This window comes from Cervus canadensis, chromosome X, assembly GCF_019320065.1.
Source record: "Cervus canadensis isolate Bull #8, Minnesota chromosome X, ASM1932006v1, whole genome shotgun sequence".
Lineage (NCBI taxonomy): Eukaryota > Metazoa > Chordata > Mammalia > Artiodactyla > Cervidae > Cervus > Cervus canadensis.
Window position 1 is genome coordinate 80476585 of NC_057419.1, and position 25481 is coordinate 80502065.

General features: G+C 38.2%; 1 long non-coding RNA gene across 1 annotated transcript; it reads right to left on the reverse strand.

Moving 5' to 3' along the window:
- Window positions 1–430: 430 nt before the first annotated feature.
- Window positions 431–19663, reverse strand: LOC122435453. The gene is made up of 3 exons (XR_006267671.1): window positions 19653–19663; window positions 18118–18123; window positions 431–630 (listed from the first exon to the last, which is right to left on the reverse strand). It is a non-coding gene; the product is annotated as an uncharacterized LOC122435453 (long non-coding RNA).
- Between the last annotated feature and the right edge of the window lie 5818 nt (window positions 19664–25481).

Consider the following 25481-nt stretch of genomic DNA (forward strand, 5'->3'; position numbering starts at 1 on the left):
AACTGAGAAATTGAGCCTGAATAAGTAGCCACTTTTCTTTTTTCCCAGTGGGTTTTGTCATACATTGATATGAATCAGCCATAGAGTTACACAAGTAGCCACTTTTTGTTTCCACTGTTTCCCAATCTATTTGCCATGAAGTGATGAGACCAGATGCCATGATCTTCGTTTTCTGATGTTGAGTTTTAAGCCACCTTTTTCACCCTCCTCTTTCACTTTCATCAAGAGGCCCTTTAGTTTTTTGATTTCTGACATAATTGTGGTGTCATCTGTGTATCTGAGATTATTGATATTTCTCACATCAATCTTGATTCCAGCTTGTACTTCATCTAGTCCAGCATCTCTCATGATGAAAGCTACATATAAGTTAAGTAAGCATAGTGATAATATACAGTTTTGCATACTCCTTTCCAGATTTGGATCCAGTCTGTTGTTCCATGTACAGTTATAACTGTTGCTTCTTGACCTCCATACAGATTTCTCAGGAGGTAGGTCAGGTGGTCTGGTATTCCCATCTTTTGAAGAATTCTCCACAGTTAGCTGTAATCCACAAAGTCGGAGGCTTTGGCGTAGTCAATAAAGCAGAAGTAGATGTTTTTCTGGAACTCTCTTGTTGTTTCTATGATCCAACTGATGTTGACAATTTGATCTCTGGTTCTTCTGCCTTTTCTAAATCCAGCTTGAATATCTGCAAGTTCACAGTTCAGGTACTGTTGAAGCCTGGCCTGGAGAATTTTGAGCATTATTTTATTAGTGTGTGAGATGAGAGCAATTGTGTGGTAGTTTGAGCATTCTTTGGAATTGTCTTTCTTAGGGATTGGAATGAAAACTGACCTTTTCCAGTCCTGTGGCCACTGCTGAGTTTTCCAAATTTGCCTGCATATTGAGTGCAGAACTTTCACAGCATCATCTTTTAGGATTTGAAATAGCTCAACTGTAATTATATCACCTCCACTAGCTTTGTTTGTACTGATGCTTCCTAAGGCCCACTTGATTTCACATTCCAGATGTCTGGTTCTAGGTAAGTGATCACACCATTGTGATTATCTGGGTCTTAAAATCCTTTTTGTATAGTTCTGTGTATTATTGCCACCTCTTTTTAATACCTTCTGCTTCTGTTAGGTCCATACAATTTCTGTCTTTTATTGAGCCCATTTTTGCATGAAATATTCCCTTGGTAACTCTAATTTTCTTGAAGAGTTCTCCAGTCTTTCCCATTCTATTGTTTTCCTCTATTTCTTTGCACTGATCGCTGAGGAAGGCTTTCTATCTTTCCTTGCTATTCTTTGGAACTCTGCATTCAAGTGGGTATATCTTTCTTTTCCCCCTTTGCCTTTCACTTCTCTTCATTTCATAACTATTTGTAAGGCCTCCTTAGACAGCCACTTTGCCTTTTTGCATTTATTTTTCTTGGGAATGGTCTTGATCACTGCCTCCTATAAAATATCACAAACCTCCATCCATAGTTCTTCAAGCACTCTGTTTATCAGATCTAATCCATTGAATGTATTTGTCACTTCCATTATATAATCATATGGGATTTGATCTTGGTAATACCTGAATGGTCTAGTGGTTTACCCTACTGTCTTCAATTTAAGTCTGAATTTGGCAATAATGTGTTATTGATATGAGCCACAGTCAGCCCCCAGGCTTGTTTTTGCTGACTGTATAGAGCTTCTCCATCTTTGACCACAAAGAATATAATCAATCTGATTTTGGTATTGACCATCTGGTGATGTCCATGTGTAGAGTATTCTCTTGTATTGTTGGAAAAGAGTGTTTGCTATGACCAGTGCATTCTCTTGGCAAAACTCTATTACCCTGTGCCCTGCTTCATTCTGTACTCCAAAGCCAAATTTTCCTGTTACTCCAGGTATCTCTTGACTTCCTACTTTTGCATTCCCATCCCCTATAATGAAAAGGACATCTTTTTTGGGTGTTAGTTGTAGAAAGTCTTGTATGTCTTCATAGAACCATTCAACTTCAGAAGATATACAGATGGCTAATGCACATATGAAAAGATACTCAATAGCACTCATTATTAGAGAAATGCAAATCAAAACCACAATGAGGTATCAACTCATACAGGTTAGAATGGTCATCATCAGAAAGTCTACAAATTAATTCTGGAGAGTGAGTGGAGAAAATGGAACCCTCTTACACTGTTGGTTGGAATGCAAACTGGTACAGCCACTAAGGAGAACAGTGTAGAGATTCCTTAACATTCTATAGGAATAGAACTGCCATGTCACCCAGGAATCTCACTGCTAGGTATATACCCCGAGTAAACCAGAATTGAAAGAGACACATGAATCCCAATGTTCATTGCAGCACCATTTAAAATAGCTAGGGCATGGAAGCAACCTAGATGTCCATCGGCAGATGAATGAAAAAGGAATTTGTGGTATATATACATAATTGGATATTACTCAGCCTTAAAAAGTGATGCATTAGAGTCAGTTCTAATGAGGTGGATGAATCTGGTACCTATTATGCAGAGTGAAGCAAGCAAAAAGAAAAAGATAAATACTGTATATTAATGCACATATACGGAATTTAGAAAGACAATGCCATATTAATTTTTAATGGCTATGGGAATGCCTTCTTGTAACAACATTTCATCCCAACTCCTTATTATTGGCCAATTAAATTATTTTCACTAATTCAAAAAAAAAAAAAAAGACAATGCCAATGATCCTATATGCATGACAGGAAAGGAGACACAGACATAAAGAACAGACTTTTTGACTCAGTGGGAGAAGGCAAGTGTGGGATGATTTGAGAGAACAGCACTGAAACATGTACATTACCATATGTAAAATAGATTACTGGTGAAAGTTTGATACATGAAGCAGGTCATCCAAAGCCAGTGCTCTGGGACAACCCAGAGGTATAGGGTGGGGAGGGAGGTGGGAGGGATTTTGGATGGAGGAATACATGTATACCTGTGGCTGATTCATACTGATATATGGCAAAACTATCACAATACTGTAAAGCAATCATCCTTCAATTAAAATAAATAAATTAACAAAAAATAAAGGTATAGATAAATATTGTCTGCAGAAGAAAATAAGCATAAAAAAGCAGAGAGCATGATTGATTTTGCCACATAGAAGTTTGAATCGTGTTAGTAGATAAATACAGTTTAAAATTTAAAAAGGGCAATCTTAATTTATTAACATTAAATTTTAATAACAACAATCTTATAATCTTATTATATAACTTAGACTCATATAGTTTTTTTAAGTGAGGCTAGAAAGGCCAAAGGAACTGTTTTTTCTATGTCTAGGAATATAGACAAGTATATACATATTTTAAGATCGTAGCATTCACTATACTGCATTACTGACAATATTTAGAAATTATCAAGCAAATTGATAAAAAAAAATTCAATTTTCATTTGGATTGTTTTATAATACATAAATAGCAATCTGAATTGTTCTCTGCAGGCACACTGCTTATAAAAGCATTTAGAAAACATTTCTGTTTATGCCATATCTACAGGAAATTTATCTATAAGTGATTGTTCCTACTGAATTTATCAATAGCTTCATACTGGACACAGTGATAAAATCTCCTAATTGAATGAGTGTATTATTATGTTATTCTACTTAATAAATGCTAGTTAATTGAATAGTATTTAATACTGTTCATTATGAATATCATATGCATGATTAATATGATATAATTACATTTCATTTCAGATTTCCAATTGCATTCTTTTCTACCAAATCATAAGATGTCATTCTTGGTTTATTGTAAGCTACTTCATCCCACAAATTCATTTAGTTCTTATTTTCTTCAAAAAACACTTGAAGTTTTATTAACTGGTCAGAATACCTCAGTTACTTATACTTAGTTACTCTACTTTTATAAACCCTGTATAATTTTATAAGCTTCTTAGAGTGATTGGTTGCAAATATTTACAGTAACAATAGAAATGACAAAACTAACTACAGTTGATCCTCAGTATTTGCAGGAGATTGGTTCTAGGAACCCCTGTGGATACCAAAATTCATGGATGCTCAAGTTCATTATACAAAATGACATAGTACAGTCAGCACTCTATCCACAGTATCTCTTTTCTCAAACTAGCAGTAGTTCTCAGAAATTTTTCTTTCTTTGAGGTGTAAAAGACTTGGGTCTTGTAGTTCATCTGAACCAGAAATGGCCGTATAGAAATTAGTCCAGGGTTTATGTGTAAATGTGGTTTTCTTAACAGTTTAAATATTACTTGATTCTATGTCTAGCATAATATGTTTTGCGAATTCTCTTAGTGAACAGAATTTAGCCACTGCAGATGGTGACTGCAGCCATGAAATTAACAGACATGTGCTCCTTGGAAGAAAACCTATGACAAATCTAGATAGTATATTTAAAAGCAGAGACATTACTTTGCTGACAAAGGTCCATCTAGTCAAAGCTATGGTTTTTCCAGTAGTCATGTACGGATGTGAGAGTTGGACCAGAAAGAAGGCTGAACACTGAAGAATTGATGCTTTTGAACTGTGGTGTTGGAGAAGACTCTTGAGAGTCCCTTGGACAGCAAGGAGATCAAGCCAGTCCATCCTAAAGGAAATTAGTCCTGAATATTCATTGGAAGAACTGGTGCTGAAGCTGAAGCTCCAATACTTTGGCCACCTGATGTGAAGAGCCAACTCATTTGAAAAGACCCTGATGCTGGGAAAGACTAAGGCAAGAGGAGAAGGGGACCACAGAGGATGAGATGGTTGGATGTCATCACTGATTCAATGAAGATGAGTTTGAGCAAGCTCTGGGAAATGGTGAAGGATAGGGCATCCTGGTGTGCTGCAGTCCATAGGGTCGCAAGGAGTCACACATGACTGAGCAACTGAACAATAACAAAAAGTCACCATTTTTAGCCAGCAGTCTTGGCCAAGTCATATACACCTATGTATGCCCTTTATTTTCTGTGCTGTTAATGTCTGTTTCAGTATTTTAAATAGATGCAGTGGCAGGAAACAGGAGAACAAAACCAGTAATTTCTTTTTTTAATGCATATTTTTTTTAATTTTAATTGGAAGATTATTGCTTTACAATGTTGTATTATTTCCTGCTGTACAACAACATGAATCAGCTATAAGTATACATATATCCCCTCCTTCTTGAGCCTTCCTTACACCCCCTCATTGCACCCTTCAAGGTGACCACAGAGCACCAATTTGCTACACAGCAAGAGCTTGTTATTTTTAAGTAGTTTTCAAAAGTTGAGAATACAAAGCTTTCAAGGGTTAGAATTATATTAACCCATACATTAATGTTCTAGTTTCAATTTTAAAAGTTTTCATCCATCTTTACTTTTCATGTCTCAATAGAACTCAGAGATTTTGATTGAAAAAGAAATAGCAACATCTATAAGAATGTTCTACAACTAACGCAAAGAACCTTAATTTAGATAAGTTGCAATCTCCTGAGAGATAAATAAAAGCAAAGGTGAAATCAGAATATCTCATTATGTAACTGCCTGTCTCAATTTATAACATTTAAGCAGAGTGAGTTCTACTTAACTCTTGACTTGCCAATGTGTATCTCAATGATTTGAATATTTTGTTCATGACTGAACATAAAACACTACAATGTGGAAAAGAGTTCCACATTGATATATCTTATCACAACAACATTCTGTTTTGCAGATCGATAATATACTGTATGGGGGTTAATATCAATAATAATCACCAAAAGTAATACTATGGGAAGCTGAATATTTTAATATTTTTAACGGACACTGCAAATTCAATCCAATCAACACCTAGTATACAGGTTATGCCTAAAATTTTCAAAATGGATTGATTTTAATTTCAGTTAATATTAATCACTAGGTTTATTTTTTATTTTTATTTTAATTAGAGACTAATTACTTTACAATATTGTAGTGGTTTTTGCCATACACTGACATGAATCAGCCATGGGTGTACATGTGTTCCCCATCCTGAGTCCCCTTTCCACCTCCGTCCCCAGAGTGAAGTAAGCCAGAAAGAAAAACACTAGTCACTAGCTTTAGACCTTAAATATCAATTTAATAATTTATTAAATTCAAAAACATAAATACAAAAAAATAAACAAATAAATACACCCCAATGTGAACAGCAGCACTGTTCACAATAACCAAGACTTGTAAATAACCTAAATGTCCATTAACAGATGAATGGACGAAGAAGATGTGGTATATACATATGATGAAATACTAAGCCATAAAAAAGAATGAAATAATGCCATTTGTACCCATATGGATGGACTTAGAGGTTATGATACTAAATGAAGTCAGACAGAGAAAGACAAATATCACATATCATGTACATGCGGAATGAAAAAAAAAAACGATACAAATGAACTAATTTACAAACAGAAACAGACTCACAGAGATAGAAAGCAAACTTATGGTTAACAAAGGGAAAAGTGGGGAAGTGATAAATTGTGAGTTTGGGATTAACATATACACACTCTCTATATAAAATAGATCAACAATAAGGACCTAGCAAAGAAAACTGTATTCAGTAACTTGTAATAATCTATAATGGAAAATAATCTGAAAATGAATATATATATATGTATATTAATTAAACACCTTGTACACTTGAAACTAATACAACATTGCAAATCTACTATACTTCAGTTGAGAAAAAAAGAAGTATTTTAGGCAAAATTTAGTTATACCGAAACTTCACTGAATAATTATGAACAAGATAAATGCATGCAGTCAGTAAACCCAGAGGTTTACTTCAGAGCAACATTGTTCACAATAACCAAAACTTGTAAACAACCTAAATGTCCATTAACAAATGAATGGATGAAGAAGATGTGGTATATACATATGATCAAATACTAAGCCATAAAAAAAGAATGAAATAATGTCATTTGCAGCAATGTGGATGGACTTAACAAATAACATGATTTGTGGACAAAGTTCACTGAATTTCTTATTCTCAAATTTGATCAGCATAAACTTCAACTGTACACAATTATATGATCTAAGAATGTCATAAAAAGGCACAAGTCTACAGTGTTTATAACACTTTTGCTCATCAAACTTCAATTTTAAACTGAATTCTGTTTTCCAGTCTAGCGTGTAAGGAGCTTCGAATTTGCCACTCCATCCCAATAGCAAGTAAAAAGCTGAACAGAGTGAAAAATCAACTTTTCTTAGATCCACAAGTGAGGTGTGGACACAGGGTAAATCATTGGCCCTGTGATTAGAGAGACAGACAGGAAAATACAGGGAGTCATGGCTTGCCAGTACAGAGATTCATGAGTAGAAAAAACAAAGGGAACAAATGCCAGGGAAACCTGAACTATAATTAAGGAATCATTGTATGTTCAGTGTGGACAAGTCTTAGAGCTAAAAAGAAAAAAAAAAATCCAGAAGGAACCAGTTATAGGGGTGCTCCCCCACTTTTGTGAGTTTTATCTCTAAGAGTTCTACCAGGTCCTCACAGTGAATAGAGGGGAAAAAAGTTATCTTTTGCTTATGGCAGAAGAAGTGGAGAAATAATCACTTTTGAACATACCAGAGCATTCTGTTCTTCTTTACAAGGTCTTCCCTCAAGGAGAAACTAGATAACCAAAGACTAATCTGCTGGGTTTTTTTCAGTTGAACCTATCTGAGGGAAAGGAAATATTCAATCGCAGCTGGCTGTAGCTTTCCACATAGGGAAATGAAATACCCACATCTAGCTCTGTCTAGCCATTCTTCTTGACCTAAGGGGGTTGGGGGTAGAGGAGAAGCACTACTGCAGTTCACAGTCCAGGAGAAGAGGCTCACCAAAAGACAGAGAGTTAACTGCGTGTGTGTTCCTAGTCAGTCAGTCGTGTCCTATTTTTTTGTGACCTCATGGACTGTAGCCCGCCAAACTCCTCTGTCCATGGAATTTTCCAAGCAAGGATACTGGAATAGTTCTGACATTTCATCTTCCAGGGGATCTTCATGACCCAGGGATCCGACCCTCGTCTCTTGCATCTTCTGCATTGGCAGGTATATTCTTTACCACTGTGTCACCCAGGAAGCCCATGTAATCATAGAATTACACAAAGCTTCCCTTCCCCCTAGACTTTACCACAATGCATCACTAAAGGCCTGTTTACTGTAGTTCATTTTACATAATACCTCATGTCTACTTTTAAATAAAAGCATACTAAAAGGCAAAAAGCACAGTTTGAAGAGCCTGAACAAGTATCATATTGTCACAAAATTCAGAATATTAAACATTCTACAATAAAAAATTCCCAGTTATTTCAGAAACTAAATTCAAGAAAAAGATAAATTAAACTGAAAACCTATAGATTAAAAAATATTATAAGACATTGATTAATCACAATGCATGGGTCTTACTTGGATCGGATGTGCAGGAACTGAAATAAAAATAAATTAATCAGGGAAATTTATATATGATCTATATATCTGATGATATCATGGAATTAATGTTTGAATATTAACTGGATATTTAAGTATATTAAATAAGTGAGGTTTGCTTATAAGGAGTGACAATATTATTTTGGTTATGGTTAAAAAATAATATGTCCACTCTGACTTATGTATGAAAATATCCTATAGTGAAAGAGAGGAGAAAACTGGAGGACTCTTGTAGGAGTTAAGACAAGATATGATAGTGACTTGGGCTCGAGTGACAAAAGGGAGTGTGGTAAGTAAATGTATTCAAGAAGATAGAATCAGTAGAACATGATGATAAAGTGAATGTGGAAGATGAGTGTAGTGTCAGACATGACTCTGTTTGTGTTGATTTGGACAAATGGGTGGATAGAGGTATAGTTCTCTTCCCTGAGGCAAGAGAAAATGGAGAAAAAGCAGATTTGGGGAAGCAGAGCATAGTTTTGGTAAAACACCTCCATTCTGTGAAACACCCAAGTGAAAATGTCAAGGAGATCCATTGATCTGCAGTTTAATGGAGAGGTGTAAGCAGATTATATATGTAAATGTGGGAGCAATCTTCATACAGATTTTATTTAAAGACAGGAGTCTAGAGATTACCTAGGTTGTGAGTTTAGACAGAAAAGGAATGAATGGCCAGCAGAGCCCAGCTGATAAAATCAAATAGTTATAAATCAGCAACAGGATAGTAAATTCTTCTGAAAAGAACTAGCCAAATATGGAAGAAAACCATAAGTGTGATGTGTAGAGATCAATGGAGTGCTTTAAGAAAGCAAGATTTACTAATTTTGTTTGAAACAATATTTGTATCATAATCTATTGATACCCCAATTACCCCAAAATTACCAGCTTAAAACAACACAAATTTATTATATCACATAGTTGCTAAAGGTCAAGAATCTGAAGGCAGCTTAACTAATCATTTGGGTTCTGAGTCCTTCATGAGTTTACAATCAAGCTCTTATTCAGAGCTTCAGTCATCTAAAGACTTGACTGGGATTGGAGGGTCTACTTCTAAGATGATTTGCTCACTCACATGGCTATTATCAGCATGCCTCAGTTCCTTGTGAAATTGTTGTCAGGAGGTCTCAGTTTTTCTCTGCTATGGACTACATGTTTGTATTCCCCAAATTTATACACTGAAGCTCAAATCCTAAATATGATGTTATTTGAAGATGGGGATATGGGAGGGTAATTGGGACATGAAGATGCATTCCTCATGAAGAGATTAGTGCCCTTAGAAGATGAGGCAGGAAAGAGTGTGAGCACCCACCACCTTCTACCAGCCTCTTTCCTTGTCATATGATGACATAATAATGAAAAAGGCTCTCACCAAATCAGAAAGCACCTTGTTCTAGAACTTCCCAGCTTCCAAAACTATGACAAATAAATTTGCTGGGTTTTTTTTTCTTCTTTAGCTGCCCCATATATAGAATATTTTGTTACTGCATATCAAATTGACTAAGATATTATCCATATGAACATCTTCTCCAACAATGGCAGGTAATTTCCTAGTAATCTAAGAGAGAGGGAGCAAGGAGGAAATCACAGTTCCTTTTCTCAGTCTCTGGAGTTGTCTACCATCACTTCCATTTTATCATATTTCATTAGAAGTGGCCCACTAAGTCCAGAACACACTCAATGGGAGGGGAATTAGGTTGCATATCTTGAAAGGAGGAACTCAAATAATTCATTAATGTATTTTTATTTATTTATTTGTGGCTGTGCTGAGTCTTCGTTGCTGCACATGGGCTTTCTCTACTTGCAGCAAGCATGGACAACTCTCTCATTGTGGTGCATAGGCTTCTAATTATGGTGGCTTCTCTTGTTGCAGAGCACAGGCTCTGGACCACAGGCTTACTAGTTGTGGCATACAGGCTTAGTTGCCCTGCAGCATGTAGAATCTTGCCAGACGAGGGAATGAACCCATGTTCCCTGAATTGGCAGTCGGATTCTGAACACTGGACTACCAGGGAAGTCCACATTGACATATCTTTAAAACTATAAGAGGAGACTTTCTTCTGACAATAATTTATTTGTTCATCTTCCATGTAAAATATATCCATCTCTTCTTAAGGAACTTAAAGTTCTCATTCTATTACAGAATCTTATTACATTTCAAAGTGCACAAAGTCATCATCCAAATTAGGTGTTATAGATGAAACTCCTCAGGTATATTTTCATAAATAAAGAACCTCAAGTACATTTTTTCTCCATCTGAAGACTTGGGAATGAAAGAAACAAGTTATATGTCCCCTACACACCTACCATGCAACTGGTTAAACAGGAGGGAAGGGAGGAGGGCACAACTTATTAAAGAATGAAATAGCCCAAGGATAATATGATGTAAACAGATTAGAACCAAATAGGTTCATGATGGACTTTCACTAAACCTTGAGCCTCAATACACACTCTTTGTAACACATTAGCAACCTAAATGACACACCCACAGGCACCATGACTGTTCCAATGCTAACCATTAAAGGAAAAAAAAAAAAAAAAAAAAGTGGGGGGGCATGGCCCAATTCCTGGAAATTCCCACACCTTCCACAAATAGCTGGGATACTATTTCTAATTAACATTCAGTTCAGTTCAGTCATTCAGTCATGTCTGACTTTGTGATCCCATGGACTGCAGCAAGCCAGGCTTCCCTGTACATCACCAACTCCAGGCGCTTGGTCAAACTCATATCCAACAGGTCGGTGATGCCATCCAAGCATCTCATACTCTGTGGTCCCCTTCTCCTCCTGCCTTCAACCTTTCCTAGTATCAGGGTCTTTTCCAATGAGTCAGTCAAATCAGGTGGCCAAAGAATTGGAGCTTCAGCTTCAGCATCAGTCCTTCCAATGAATGTTCAGGACTGATTTCCTTTGGATGGACTGTTTTCATCTCCTTGTTGTCCAAGGGACTCTCAAGAGTCTTCTCCAACACCACGTTTCAAAAGCATCAATTCGTCAGTGCTCAGCTTTCTTTGGGGTCCAACTCTCACATCCTTACATGACTACTGGAGAAAACATGATTTTCAATAGACAGATCTTTGTTGGAGAAGTAAGGTTTCTGTTTTTTAATATGTTGTCTAGATTGGTTATAGCTTTTCTTCCAAGGAACAGGTGTCTTTTAATTTCAAGGCTGTAGTCACCATCTGCAGTGATTTTGGAGTCCCCCAAAATAAAGTCTCTCAATGTTTCCATTGTTTCCCCATCTATTTGCCATGAAGTTGTAGGACTGAATGCCACAGTCTTAGTTTTCTGAATGTTCTGAATGTTACGTCAACTTTTTACTCTCCTCTTTCACTATCATCAAGAGGCTTTTTAGTTCTTCTTTGCTTTATGCCATAAAGGTGGTGTCATCTGCATATCTGAGGTTACTGATATTTTTCCCAGCAATCTTGATTCCAGACTGTGCTTCATCCAGCCCAGTATTTCACATGATGTACTCTGAATATAAGTTAAACAAGCAGGGTGACAATATACAGCCTGACATATTCCTTTTCTGATTTGGAACATGTCTGTTGTTCTAAGTCCAGGCCTAACTGTTGCTTCTTGACCTGCATAAAGATTTCTCAGGAAGCAGAAAAGGTGTTCTGGTATTTCCATCTCTTGAAGAATTTCCCACAGTTTATTGTGATCCACACAGTCAAAGGCTTTGGCATCATCAATAAAGCAGTAGTAGATTTTTTTTCTGGAACTCTCTTGCTGTTTTGATGATCCAACAGATATTGGCAACAAACCTATGAAATTACTCACTCTTATAAAAGCTGACAACCCTTTACCCTGAGGGCACTCTCACCTTCTGAGATGACCCACATTCTGCCTGTGCAGTGTGTTTCTCTCTAAATAAATCTCCTTCCCTATCACTTTGTCTCTCACTGAATTCTTTCTGTGATGAGACATCAAGAATCCTCATTAAGTCCTGAGATCAGGTGTGCTATAACAGTTAAAAAGCCATGGGTCTAAGTCCCAATCTAAATTGCACAGTTTCAACAGGACAGACATAGTATAAGTGCTGTGGACAATACTTTTCAAAAAAGGGGAAACTGGCAGCATCATAATCATAGAAATTCTGAAATCCAGTCAGTCAGATGTTTGAAGTTCCCTTATTTGGACTCAGGACCATGCAGAAGCATGCCGGCTGTGATCAAATGCACAGAAGTGTGGCCATGAGGAGCTACCCCTCGCCCAAGGTAAGGGGCGGTGACTGAGAGTGCCAGGCTGCTACGGCACAGGAGCGGCTGAGAGGAGCTACCCCACATCCGAGATCATGGGCAGCGGCCAAGAGGATCTACCCCACGTCCGAGGCTAGGGGCCACAGCCGAGAGGAGCTACCCCACGTCTGAGGTCATGGGCAGTGGCCGAGAGGAGCTACTCCACGTTCAAGGTCAGGAGGGGCAGCCATGAGGAGATACTCCTCATCCAAGGTAAGGAGCAGCGGCTGTGCTTTGCTGGAGCAACCGTGAAGAGATACCCCAAGTCCAAGGTAGGAGAAACCCAAGTAGTACGGTCGGTGTTGCAAGAGGGCATCAAAGGGCAGGCACACTGAAAGCATAATCACAGAAAACTAGCTAATCTGATCACACTGACCACAGTCTTGTCTAACTCAATGAAACCGAGCCATTCCGTGTGGGGCCACCCAAGACGGATGGGTCATGGTGGAGAGGTCTGACAGAATGTGGCCCACTGGAGAAGGGAATGGCAAACCACTTCACTATTCTTGCCTTGAGAACCTCATGAGAAGTATGAAAAGGCAAAATGATAGGATACTGAAAGAGGAACTTCCCAGGTCGGTAGGTACCCAATATGTCACTGGAGATCAGTGGAGAAATAACTCCAGAAAGAATGAAGGGATGGAGCCAAAGCAAAAGCAATACCCAGTTGTGGATATGACTGGTGATAGAAACAAGGTCCGGTGCTGTAAAGAGCAATATTGCATAGGAACCTGGAATGTTAGGTCCATGAATCAAGGCAAATTGGAAGTGGTCAAACAGGAGATGGCAAAAGTGAATGTCGACATCCTAGGAATCAGCAAACAAAAATAGACTGTGATGGGTGAATTTAACTCAGATGACCATTATATCTACTACTGTGGGCAGGAATCGCTTAGAAGACATGGAGTAGCCATCATGGTCAACAAAAGAGTCCAAAATGCAGTACTTGGATGCAATCTCAAAAATGACAGAATGATCTCTGTTCATTTCCAAGGCAAACCTTTCAATGTCACAGTAATCCAAACCTATGCCCCAACCAGTAACGCTGAAGAAGCTGAAGTTGAATGGTTCTATGAAGTCCTTCAGGACCTTTTAGAACTAACACCCCAAAAAGACATCCTTTTCATTATAGGGGACTGGATTGCAAAAGTAGGAAGTCAAGAAACACCTGGAGTAACAGGCAACTTTGGCCTTGGAGTACAGAATAAAGCAGGGCAAAGGCTAATAGAGTTTTGTCAAGAGAACACACTGATCAAAGCAAACACCCTCTTCCAACAACACAAGAGAAGACTCTACACATCGACATCACCAGATGGTCAACACCAAAATCAGATTGATTACATTCTTTGAATCCAAAGATGGAGAAGCTCTATACAGTCAGCAAAAACAAGACCAGGAGCTGACTATGGCTCAGATCATGAACTTGTTATTGCCAAATTCAGACTTAAACTGAAGAAAGTAGGGAAAACCACTAGACCATTCAGATATGACCTAAATCAAATCCCTTATGACTATACAGTGGAAGTGAGAAATAGAGTTAAGGGACTAGGTCTGATAGACAGACAGAGTGCCTGATGAACTATGGATGGAAGTTCATGACATTGTACAGGAGACAAGGATCAAGACCATCCCCAAGGAAAAGAAATGCAAAAAGGCAAAATGGTTGTCTGAGGAGGCCTTACAAATAGCTGTGAAAAGAAGAGAAGCCAAAAGCAAAGGAGAAAGCAAAAGATATTCCCATTTGAATGAGGAGTTCTAAAGAATAGCCAGGAGATATAAGAAAGCCTTTCTCAGCGATCAATGCAAAGAAATAGAGGAAAACAACAGAATGGGAAAGACTAGAGATTGTTTCAAGAAAATTAGAGATACCAAGGGAACATTTCATACAAAGATAGGTTTGATAAAGGATAGAAATTATATAGACCTAACAGAAGCAGAAGATATTAAGAAGTGGTGGCAAGAATACACAGAAGAAGTATACAGAAGAAGATCTTCATGACCCAGATAATTATGATGGTGTGATCACTCACCTAGAGCCAGAAATCCTAGAACGTGAAGTCAAGTGGTCCTCAGGAAACATCACTACGAACAAAGCTAGTGGATGTCATGGAATTCCAGTTGAGCTATTTCAAATCCTAAAAGTTGATGCTGTGAAAGTGCTGCAGTCAATATGCCAGCAAATTTAGAAAACTCAGCAGTGGCCACAGGACTGGTAAGGTCAGTTTTCAATCCAATCCCTAAGAAACGTAATGCCAAAGAATGTTCGAACTACAGCACAATTGCTCTCATCTGACATGCTAGCAAAATAATGCTCAAAATTCTCCAGGCCAGGCTTCAATACATGAACCATGAACTTCGAGATGTTCAAGCTGCTTTTAAAAACGGCAGAGGAAACGGAGATCAAATTGCCAACAGTTGCTGGATCATCAAAAAAGCAAGAGAATTCCAGGAAAAATATATATATATATAAGTATATATATATACTTCTGCTTTATTGACAATGCCAAAGCCTTTGACTGCGTGGATTAAAATAAACTGTGGAAAATTCTTAGAGATTGGCATACCAGACCACCTGACCTGCTTCTTGAGAAACCTGTATGCAGGTCAGGAAACAACAGTTAGAACTGCACATGGAAAAACAGACTGGTTCCAAATAGGAAAAGGAGTATGTCCAGGCTGTATACTGTCACCATACTTATTTAACTTATATGCAGAGTACATCATGAGAAATGCTGGGCTGGAAGAAGCACAAGCTGGAGTCAAGATTGCCAGGAGAAATGTCAGAAACCTCAGATATGCAGATGACACCACCCTTATGGCAGAAAGTGAAGAGGAAGTAAAGAGCCTCTTGATGAAAGTGAAAGAAGAGAGTGAAAACATTGGCTTAAAGCTCAGCATTCAGAAAACTAAGATCATGACATCTGGTCCCATCACTTCATGGGAAAGAGATGGGGAAACAGTGAAAACAGAGTCAGAATTTATTTTTCTGGGCTCCCCGAAAATCACTGCAGATGGTGATTGCAGCCATGAAGTTAAAAGACACTTACTCCTTGGAAGGAAATTTATGACTAACCTGGATAACATATTTAAAAACAGAGATGTTACTTTGCCTACAAAGGTCTATTTAGTCAAGGCTATTGTTTTTCCAGTAGTCATGTATAGATATGAGAGTTGGATGGTGAAAAAAGCTGAGCACCAAAGAATTGATGGTTTTGAACTGTGGTGTTGGAGAAGACTTTTGAGAGTCCCTTGGACTGCAAGGTGTTCCAATCGGTCCATCCTGGATGGGGAATACGTGTAAATCTATGGCTGATTCATATCAATGTATGACAAAACCCACTGAAAAAATAAATAAATAAATAAATAAAGGAAAAAAAGAAAAAAGAAAAAAAAAAATAATAAAGGGGATCAGTCCTGGGTATTCATTGGAAGGACTGATGTTGAAGCTGAAACTGCAATACTTTGGCCACCTAATACGAAGAGCCGACTCCTTGGGAGAGATCCTGATGCTGGGAAAGATTGAAGGCAGGAGGAGAAGGGGACGACAGAGGATGAGATCGTTGGATGGCATCATCGACTCCATGGACATAGGTTTGGATGGACTCTGGGAGTTCGTGATGGACATCGAGGCCTGTTGTGCTGCGGTTCATGGGGTCACAGGGAGTCAGACACGACTGAGTGACTGAACTGAACTGAAAGCCTTTGACTGTGTGGATCACAATAAACTGTGGAAAATTCAAAGAGATGGGAATACCAGACCACCTAATCTTCCTCTTGAGAAACTTGTATGCAGGTCAGAAAGCAACAGTTAGAACTGGGCATGGGACAACAGACTGGTTCCAAATAGGAAAAGGAGTATTCCAAGGCTGTATATTGTCATTATGCTTATTTAACTTTTATGCAGATTACATCATGAGAAATGCTGGACTAGAAGAATCCCAAGGTGGAATCAAGTTTGCTGGCAGAAATATCAAAAACCTCAGATATGTAGATGACACCACCCTTATGGTGGAAATTAAAGAAGAACTGAAGAGCCTTGTGATGAAAGTTAAAGAGTAGAGTGAAAAAGTTGGCTTAAAGCTCAACATGCAGAAAACTAAAATCATGGCATCCAGTCCCATCACTTCATGGCAAATAAATAGAGAAACAGTGGCAATTGTGGCAAACTTTGCCTTTTGGGCTTCAAAATCACTGCAGATGGTGACTGCAGCCATGAAATAGAAAGATACTTGTTCCTTGGAAGGAAAGTTATGACCAACCTAGACAGCATATGAAAAAGCAGAGACATTACTTTGTCAAGAAAGGTCCATCTAGTCAAGGCTATGTTTATTTCCAGTAGTCATGTATGGATGTGAGAGTTGGACTCTAAAGAAAGCTGAGAGTTGAAGAAATGATGCTTTTGAACTGTGGTGTTGGAGAAGACTCTTGAGAGTCCCTTGGACTGCAAGGAGATCCAACCAGCCCATCCTAAAGGAAATAAGTTCTGAATGTTCATTGGAAGGACTGATGTTAAAGCTGAAACTCCAGTCCTTTGGCCACCTGATGTGAAGAGCCGACTCATTTGAAAAGACTCTGATACTCAGAAAGATTCAAGGCGGGAGGAGAAGGGGACAACAGAGGATGAGATGGTTGAATGGCATCACTGACTCAATGGATATGAGTTTGAGTAAACTCCGGAAGTTGGTGATGAACATGGAGACCTGGTGTGCTGCAGTCCATGGATTCCCTAATAGTCGGACACGACTGAGCGACTGAACCTAACTGAACTGCCTGATCCTTAAACTCCTTAAGATATTTGTATTCTTCATATCACAGAAAGACCACCTGAGGCTACTTGAAGGAATCAGAGTTTATGGAAAAGATAAAATGAGACCAGACTAGAGAGTTCAGGCCTTGCACACACATTTGAACCATTGTTATAAAACACCTCATCAAATTATCTGGGGTTGGGACACCTAGTTTTTCGGTGCAGAAGTCCACTGTGTCCCCCTTTGCCTTTTAATGCAATAAAACTTACCTACTTCACTCAAAACTCTCTGAGATTTGATTCAGCACTGGTAAACAGAGACTGAGGTTTAGGCATCAGTCTTTTATTATTATTACTATTTCTTTGGCTGTATCAGGTCTTAGTCATGGTATGTGGGATCTAGTTCCCTGACCGGGGATCAAACCCAGGCCCTCTGCTCTGGGAGCGGGCATTCTTAACCACTGTACCACCAGGGAAGTCCCTCAGCATCAGTCTTAGTATTTTGCAGCCCTACTTTTGGCTTCATCTTTAGACCACAATTTCTTTGTATGAGATCTGAAAAGTATCCTTTAGATTTAGAGACAGTAGGATCATCAATGTCCTTAGAAAAATAAATTTTAATGGAGTAGTCAGTGGAGAAGACAGTGCAATTGAATTAATGAGTGCATATGGGATGTGAGTAAGTAGAGAAAAAAGTGTATATATTTATAAAATCTTAACTATAATGAAGAACAAAGAAATAGGGCAGTAACAGAAGGAGACTGCATGCTTAAGAAAGATAAGTAAAACTATAATGACATGAATAAGCATTTGCAAGGGACTTTAAGGAGAGTTTTCTGATTAGATGGTGAAAGAAAGTGAAAGTGAAATTTCTCAGTCCTGTCTGACTCTTTGCGACCTCACGGATTGTAGCCTGCCAGGCTCTTCTGTCCATGGAATTCTCTAGGCAAGAATACTGGAGTGGGTTGCAATTTTATTTCCCAGGGGTTTATGGTTACAGAACCCATATAAATAGGGGACTTTTATAGTCAGAAAGCTCCTGCCAAGTAGCATAATGATAGAACCACAATCAAAAGGCTGCTATTATCAGGAAACAACTAGAACAGGGAAGCTTGTGCAGTCTTGAAGCTACTGTAAATGCTCTGAGCCCTGAAACCACTACACACTCACTATAGTATGTGCCAAGATAATGAAAGCTCCAAACTCCACCTGTGTCTGGGTTACTAGGAAGCTATTAACCTGATACTGAAATCTCTGCTAACTCTACTGTACAGGAACAAAATACTATTGCCTTCTAATTTTATACAAATTAATTCAATAAGCCAACATAGTCACTTTTTAAACTCTAGTAGCTAGTTTGAGACAGTTTGAGAAATGTAGTCTTCAGTTTCCCAATCTTTGTCATTATAAAATGATGCAGGATTCAATGTTAACTGCCAATTTACCATAGTCACACCTCAAAATGTAGCATCTTGATTCTGAAACTCAGAATAAAATAAAAAACTAATGAAATTACAAAATAGCAAAATAATATTCAAGTGGGATCAGTGTTGTATTAAAGCTCATTTGTAGTGACTCACAAGGGCCAACTCCTTAATGTTATGGAATTGTGTAAGCCAGGTGACATGTTTTTGGCAGCCTGAAATCATGGAGGTGGTATTTTAGCACAAAAATCCTGAAATGCCACAAAAACAAGGATTCTCCCAACCAAAATAATTACTTAAAAGTTTATCAACAATCTGCTTCAGTGGATTGCACTTTTATAGCAATCACGGTGTTTGTTTGTTTGTTTGTTTTGATGCTCTAATATTTTAGGCTTTAATAAATGGAACAATAAATATCTTTCCAAAGAACACTAGAGAAAGAATTATGTTCCATAGACTCTGTGAATTCTAGTAAATACAGATAAGCAATATTTGGCTAGAGTTCTGAACCTATTTCTTTTTAACAAACTTAATAAACCCTGAACTAATATTGTTATTATGCTAGGGAACTCTGGTTCAATTTTTTCAGGGCCTTTTGAAGTTCCATAGTTTCACATACAGTGAATTTAAGCTTAATTAACTGAGATAAATTTCACAACTAGTGGATCCAGAATATAAATCCATAAGTGCCTGCCTATAATTTGCCTATCATTTTCCACAATAATTCTATAATCTAGAATTATATCTAGAAATATGTTACACAATGACAAGTCCTATGTAAAAATAAGATCATATATTAGTAAAAAATAATGCCCATTTCATTATAAGGGACTGGAATGCAGAAGTAGGAAGTCAAGAAACACCTGGAGTAACAGGGAAATTTGGGCTTGGAGTAGAGAATGAAGCAGCGCAAAGGCTAGTAGAGTCTTGCCAAGAGAACACAGTGGTCATAGCAAACACCCTCTTCCAACAACACAAGAGAAGACTCTACACATGGACATCACCGGATGGTCAACACCGAAACCAGATTGATTATATTCTTTGCAGCCAAAGATGGAGAAGCTCTATACAGTCAGCAAAAACAAGACCAGGAGCTGTCTATGGCTCAGATCATGAATTTTTTATTGCCAAATTCAGGCTTAATTTGAAGAAAGTGGGGAAAAGCACTAGACCATTCAGATATGACCTAAATAAAGCCCCTTACAATTATACAGTGGAAGTAACAAACAGATTCAAGGGATTAGATCTGATAGACAGAGTGCCTGAAGAACTATGGACTGAGGTTTGTGACATTGTATAGAAGGGAGTGATCAAGACCATCCCCAAGAAAAAGAAATGCAAAAAGGCAAAATGGTTGTCTGAGGAGGCCTTACAAATAGCTATGAAAAGAAGAAAAGCAAAAGGCAAAGGAGAAAAAGAAAGATACACCCATTTGAATACAGAGTTCCAAAGAACAGCAAGGAGATATAAGCCTTCTTCAGTGATTAAAGCAAAGAAATAGAGGAAAACAATAGAATGGGAAAGACTAGGATCTCTTCAAGAAAATTAGCGATATGAAGAGAACTTTTCATGCAAAGATGGGCACAAAAAAGGACATAAATTGTATGGATCTAACAAAAGCAGATGTTAAAAAGAGGTGACAAGAATACACAGAAGAACTATACAAAATATATCTTTATGACCCAGATAATCACGATGGTGTGATCACTCACCTAGAGCCAGACATCCTGGAATGTGAAGTCAAGTGGGCCTTAGGAAGCCTCACTATGAACAAAGCTAGTGGATGTGATGGAATTGCAGTTGAGCTGTTTCAAACTCTAGAAGATGATGCTGTGAAAGTGCTGCACTCAGTATGCCAGTAAATTCGGAAAGCTCAGCAGTGGCCACAGGACTGGAAAAGGTCAGTTTTCATTCCAATCCCCAAAAATGTTCAAACTACCACACAATTGCACTCATCTCACATGCTTGTAAAGTAATGCTCAAAATTCTCCAACTGAGGCTTCAGCAATACTTGAACCGAGAATTTCTAGATGTTCAAGCTGTATTTAGAAAAGGCAGAGGAACCAGAGGTCAAATTGCCGACATCCGTTGGATCATAGAAAAATCAAGAGAGTTCCAGAAAAAAAATCTATTTCTACTTTATTGAGTGTGCCAAATCCTTTGACTGTGTGGAACATAACAAACTGTGGAAGATTCTTCAAGAGATGGGAATATCAGACCATTTTACCTGCCTCCTGAGAAATCTGTATGCAGGTCAAGAAGCAACGGTTAGAACTGAACATGGACTGGTTCCAAATCTGGAAAGTAGTACATCAAAGCTGTTTATTGTCACCCTGCTTATTTAACTTCTATGCAGACTGCATCATGGGAAATGCTCGACTGAATGAAGCACAAGCTGGACTCAAGATTGCTGGGAGAAATATCAATTACCTCAGATATGCAGATGATACCATTCTTATGGCAGAAAGTGAAGAAGAACTAAAGAGCCTCTTGATGAAAGTGAAAGAGGAGAGTGAAAAAGCTAGCTTAAAACTCAACATTCAGAAAACTAAGATCCTGGCATCCAGTCCCAAAACTTTATGGCCAATATAAGGGGAAACAATGGAAACAGTAACAGCCTTTATTTTTGGGGGGAAGGGCTCCAAAATCACTGCAGATGGTGACTGCAGCCATGAAATTAAAAGACACTTGTTCCTTGGAAGGAAAGTTATAACCAACCTAGACAGCACATTGAAAAGCAGAGACATTACTTTGCCAACAAAGGTCCATTTAGTCAAAGTTATGTTTTTTTCCAGTAGTCATTTGTGGATGTGAGATTTGGACCATAAAGAAAGCTGAGCATCAAAGAATAGACGCTTTTGAACTGTGTGGTGTTGGAGAAGACTCTTGAGAGTCCCTTGGACAGCAAAAAAATCCAACCAGTCCATCCTAAAGGAATCAGTCCTCCTGAATATTCACTGGAAGGATTGATGCTGAACCTGAAATTCTGATACTTTGGTCACCTGATGTGAAGAACGGACTCATTTGAAAAGACTCTGATGCTGGAAAAAACTGATGGCAGGAGGAGAAGGAGATGACAGAGGATGAGATGATAGGATGGTATAATCAACTCAATCAACATGAGTTTTAGTAGACTCCAGGAATTGGTGATAGACAGGGAGGCCTGGAGTGCTGCAGTCCATGGGGTCACAGGGAGTCTGACATGACTGAGTGACTGAACTGACTGATTAGTGAAAAACATGATTTTTGGTTGTATGCTACAATGAATTTCAATTAATATTGAACCGAGGATTGCAATTTACTAAAGCAAATATAGCCATTTGCTTTGCCTGTATAAATCTAAGTGCAAAAGTTATATAGAAAGCAGTTACCTACAAATATTACCAAGTGCAGTATGCTTTTTATAGCCCACAATGATAATTAGCTAAGTCTGGGCAAAAGACAAGATGACAGAGGAGTAGGTAGATGTGGAGGGCATTTCTCTCCATGGATGCATCAGAAATACATCTTCAGATGAAGACAATCTTCCAGATCACTCACTAAAAGTGGGCAGGAGTCCTTCACCACCAGAATGGAATATATAGATCTATGCAAAACACAATAAGATGAAGGAAGGAAGGGAAAAATAGGAGACTGAGCAGGACTGGACACTCACCAGGGTATGAGGGAATTGAAGCAGGAGTCAGATCCCCACATCAGAGCAATTGTTTGGGACAGAGGAGAAGCATATGAGGTTGTTGGAGAGTGCAGTAGCTGATCTGTGACAGTCTGAATGAAGTGAGAACCACACAGACAATCCTTGCAGCAGCCCTACATACCCCAGGCAGGGATTCAAGTACCTTGGAATGCTTGGAGGCTGAGGGCTGGAGGATAAGGATTGGAGAGCAATCCCAGGGTGAGATCTGCTGTTGACTGTGGGGAAACAGACCAAAGGGACTTGAGGGAGGATATCACAGTGGGAAATGCCTGTGGAGGACAGTTGGGCAGCCATGGAGACAAGGCAATAATGCTGAGATATGCACAGATTTGGAGTCATCACTTTAACCTCTCCCTACCCACATGCCAGTGATGGCAGTTGAACAATAGAGACAGACCCTAGAGAGGGTGGCCCTTTAAGTGCCTGACATACCAAGCAATAAAGAAGGACCCCAGTCAGAGGGGACTGTTAAGCACCTGCTGCGCCAGGCAACAGAGAGGGACCAGCCATAGAGGCCCTTTGAATGTAAGCTGCCAGAGGCTAGAAAAAACCTAATAGCACCATATCTCTTGCTTCCATGGCCATCAGATCCCCTGCCTACCTGGAACTATTAGGGTCCTTTCAATCCAAGCAACTGTGCCAGCTTCACACCCACTGTGACAAACCCAAGTCCTCCAGGGCAGCCTCAGGAACAAACTCCTGTGGATTACCCACATGCAGAGATAGGGATAATACCGCAATCAAACTCCAGGGGCAGTGGGACTAAGGAAGAGGATGGAAAATCTCCCCACCAGCTGTGCAAGCTACATATATAAAAAGGCAATGAGAGTTAACACAAAAGAAAACACACTAGCTCAGGCAGCAGGGGACATTGGAGGCAAGAATATGCAAGAAGAGGGCCAGATTAGAGTCTGAGCTGTCCCCAGCAGATCCAGAGACCAGCCCAGTATTGGAGGTAATCCTAGGGAGGCAGAGATGGAATGTGACTCACATCAAGGGAAGGGACACTGACAGTTGAGATCTGAGAAAAACGTTTCTTAATTACTCTAAAATTTTGATTCATTCTGTAGTTGGTTTTGCATTTTTTCTTTTTTTTCTCTGTTTATGTGGTTGTTGATTTATTATTATCATTATTGACTCTATTCAAGCTTTTGAGAACTGTGTGTTTGTTTGAATCCCATTAAATACCACAATAAACGGCTTGTGGTCAAAAGGAATTAGAAAAATCTCATAATCTCAAAAAGCAAGAAAAATATCAAATCAATAACCTAACTTTACACCTAAAACAACTGGAAAAAGAAAAACAACAACAAAAAACAAAAACAAAGTTAGAAGGAAACACATCATAAAAATCAGAGCAGAAATAAATGAAAAAGAAATGAAGTAAATAATAGCAAAGATTAATAACACTAAAAGCTGGTTCTTTGAGAAGATACACAAAACTGACAAACAACTAACCAAACTCATCAAGAATTAAAGGGAGAAGAATCAAATCAATAAAAATAGAAATGAAAAAAGAGAGGTTACAACAATGCAGAAATACAAAGGACTATAGGAGACTATTATGAGCAACTATATGCCAATAAAATGGACAACTTGAAAGAAAAGGACAGATTCTTAGAAAAGTTCAACCTCCCAAGACTGAACCAGGAAGAAATAGAAATTATGAACAAGCCAATCACAAACACTGAAATTGAAACTGTGATAAAAAAGTCTCTCAGAAAACAAGCCCAGGGCCAGATGGCTTCAAAAGTGAATTCTAACAAACATTTAGAGAAGAGTTATTGCTTATTCTTCTCAAACTCTTCCAAAAAATTTCAGAGGAAGAAACATTTGCAAACTCACTCTATAAAGACATCTGATACCAAAAACAGATATAGACATCACTAAAAAAGAAAATTACAGGCCAGTATCACTATAGACATAGATGCAAAACTCCTCCTCAAAATTTGAGCCAACAGAATTCAACAACACATTAAAAGATATCACACACCATGATCAAGTTGGGTTTATCCCAGGAATGCAAGGATACTTCAATATATGCAAACCAATCAATGTGATACACCATATTAACAAACTGAAAGATAAAAACGATATGATAATATCAATAGATTCAGAAAAAAGCTTTCAACAAAATTCAGCACTCATTTATATATATATATATAAAAAAAAACTGCAGAAAATGGGCATAGAAGGAAGCTACCTCAACATAGTAAAGACCATATATAATAAACCCACAGCAAACATTATTCTCAGTCGTGAAAAACTTAAAGCATTTCCTCTGAAATCAGGAACAAGATAAGGGTACCCACTCTCACTACTATTATTCAACAAAGTTTTGGAAGTCCTAGCCACAGCAGTCAGAGAATAAAAAGAAATAAAATGAATCCAGATTGGAAAAGAAGTAAAACTCTCACTGTTTGCAGACGACATGATACTATACATAGAAAACCCTAAAGAAGCTATCAGAAAACTATGAGTCAATCAACAAATTTAGAAAAGTCACAGTATACAAAAATAATGCATAAGAATATCTTGCATTCCTAGGATTCTTTAATATCCGCAAATCAATCAATGTAATACACCACATTAACAAATTGAAAGATAAAAACCATATGATTATCTCAATAGATGCAGAGAAAGCCTTTGACAAAATTCAACACTCATTTATGATTAAAACTCTCCAAAAAGCAGGAATAGAAGGAACATACCTCAACATAATAAAAGCTATATATGACAAACCCACAGCAAGCATCACCCTCAATGGTGAAAAATTGAAGGCATTTCCCCTGAAATCAGGAACAAGACAAGGGTGCCCACTCTCACCACTACTATTCAACATAGTGTTGGAAATTTTGGCCACAGCAATCAGAGCAGAAAAGGAGTAAAAGGAATCCAGATAGGAAAAGAAGAAGTGAAACTCTCACCGTTTGCAGATGACATGATCCTCTACATAGAAAACCCTAAAGACTCTACCAGAAAATTACTAGAGCTAATCAAATGAA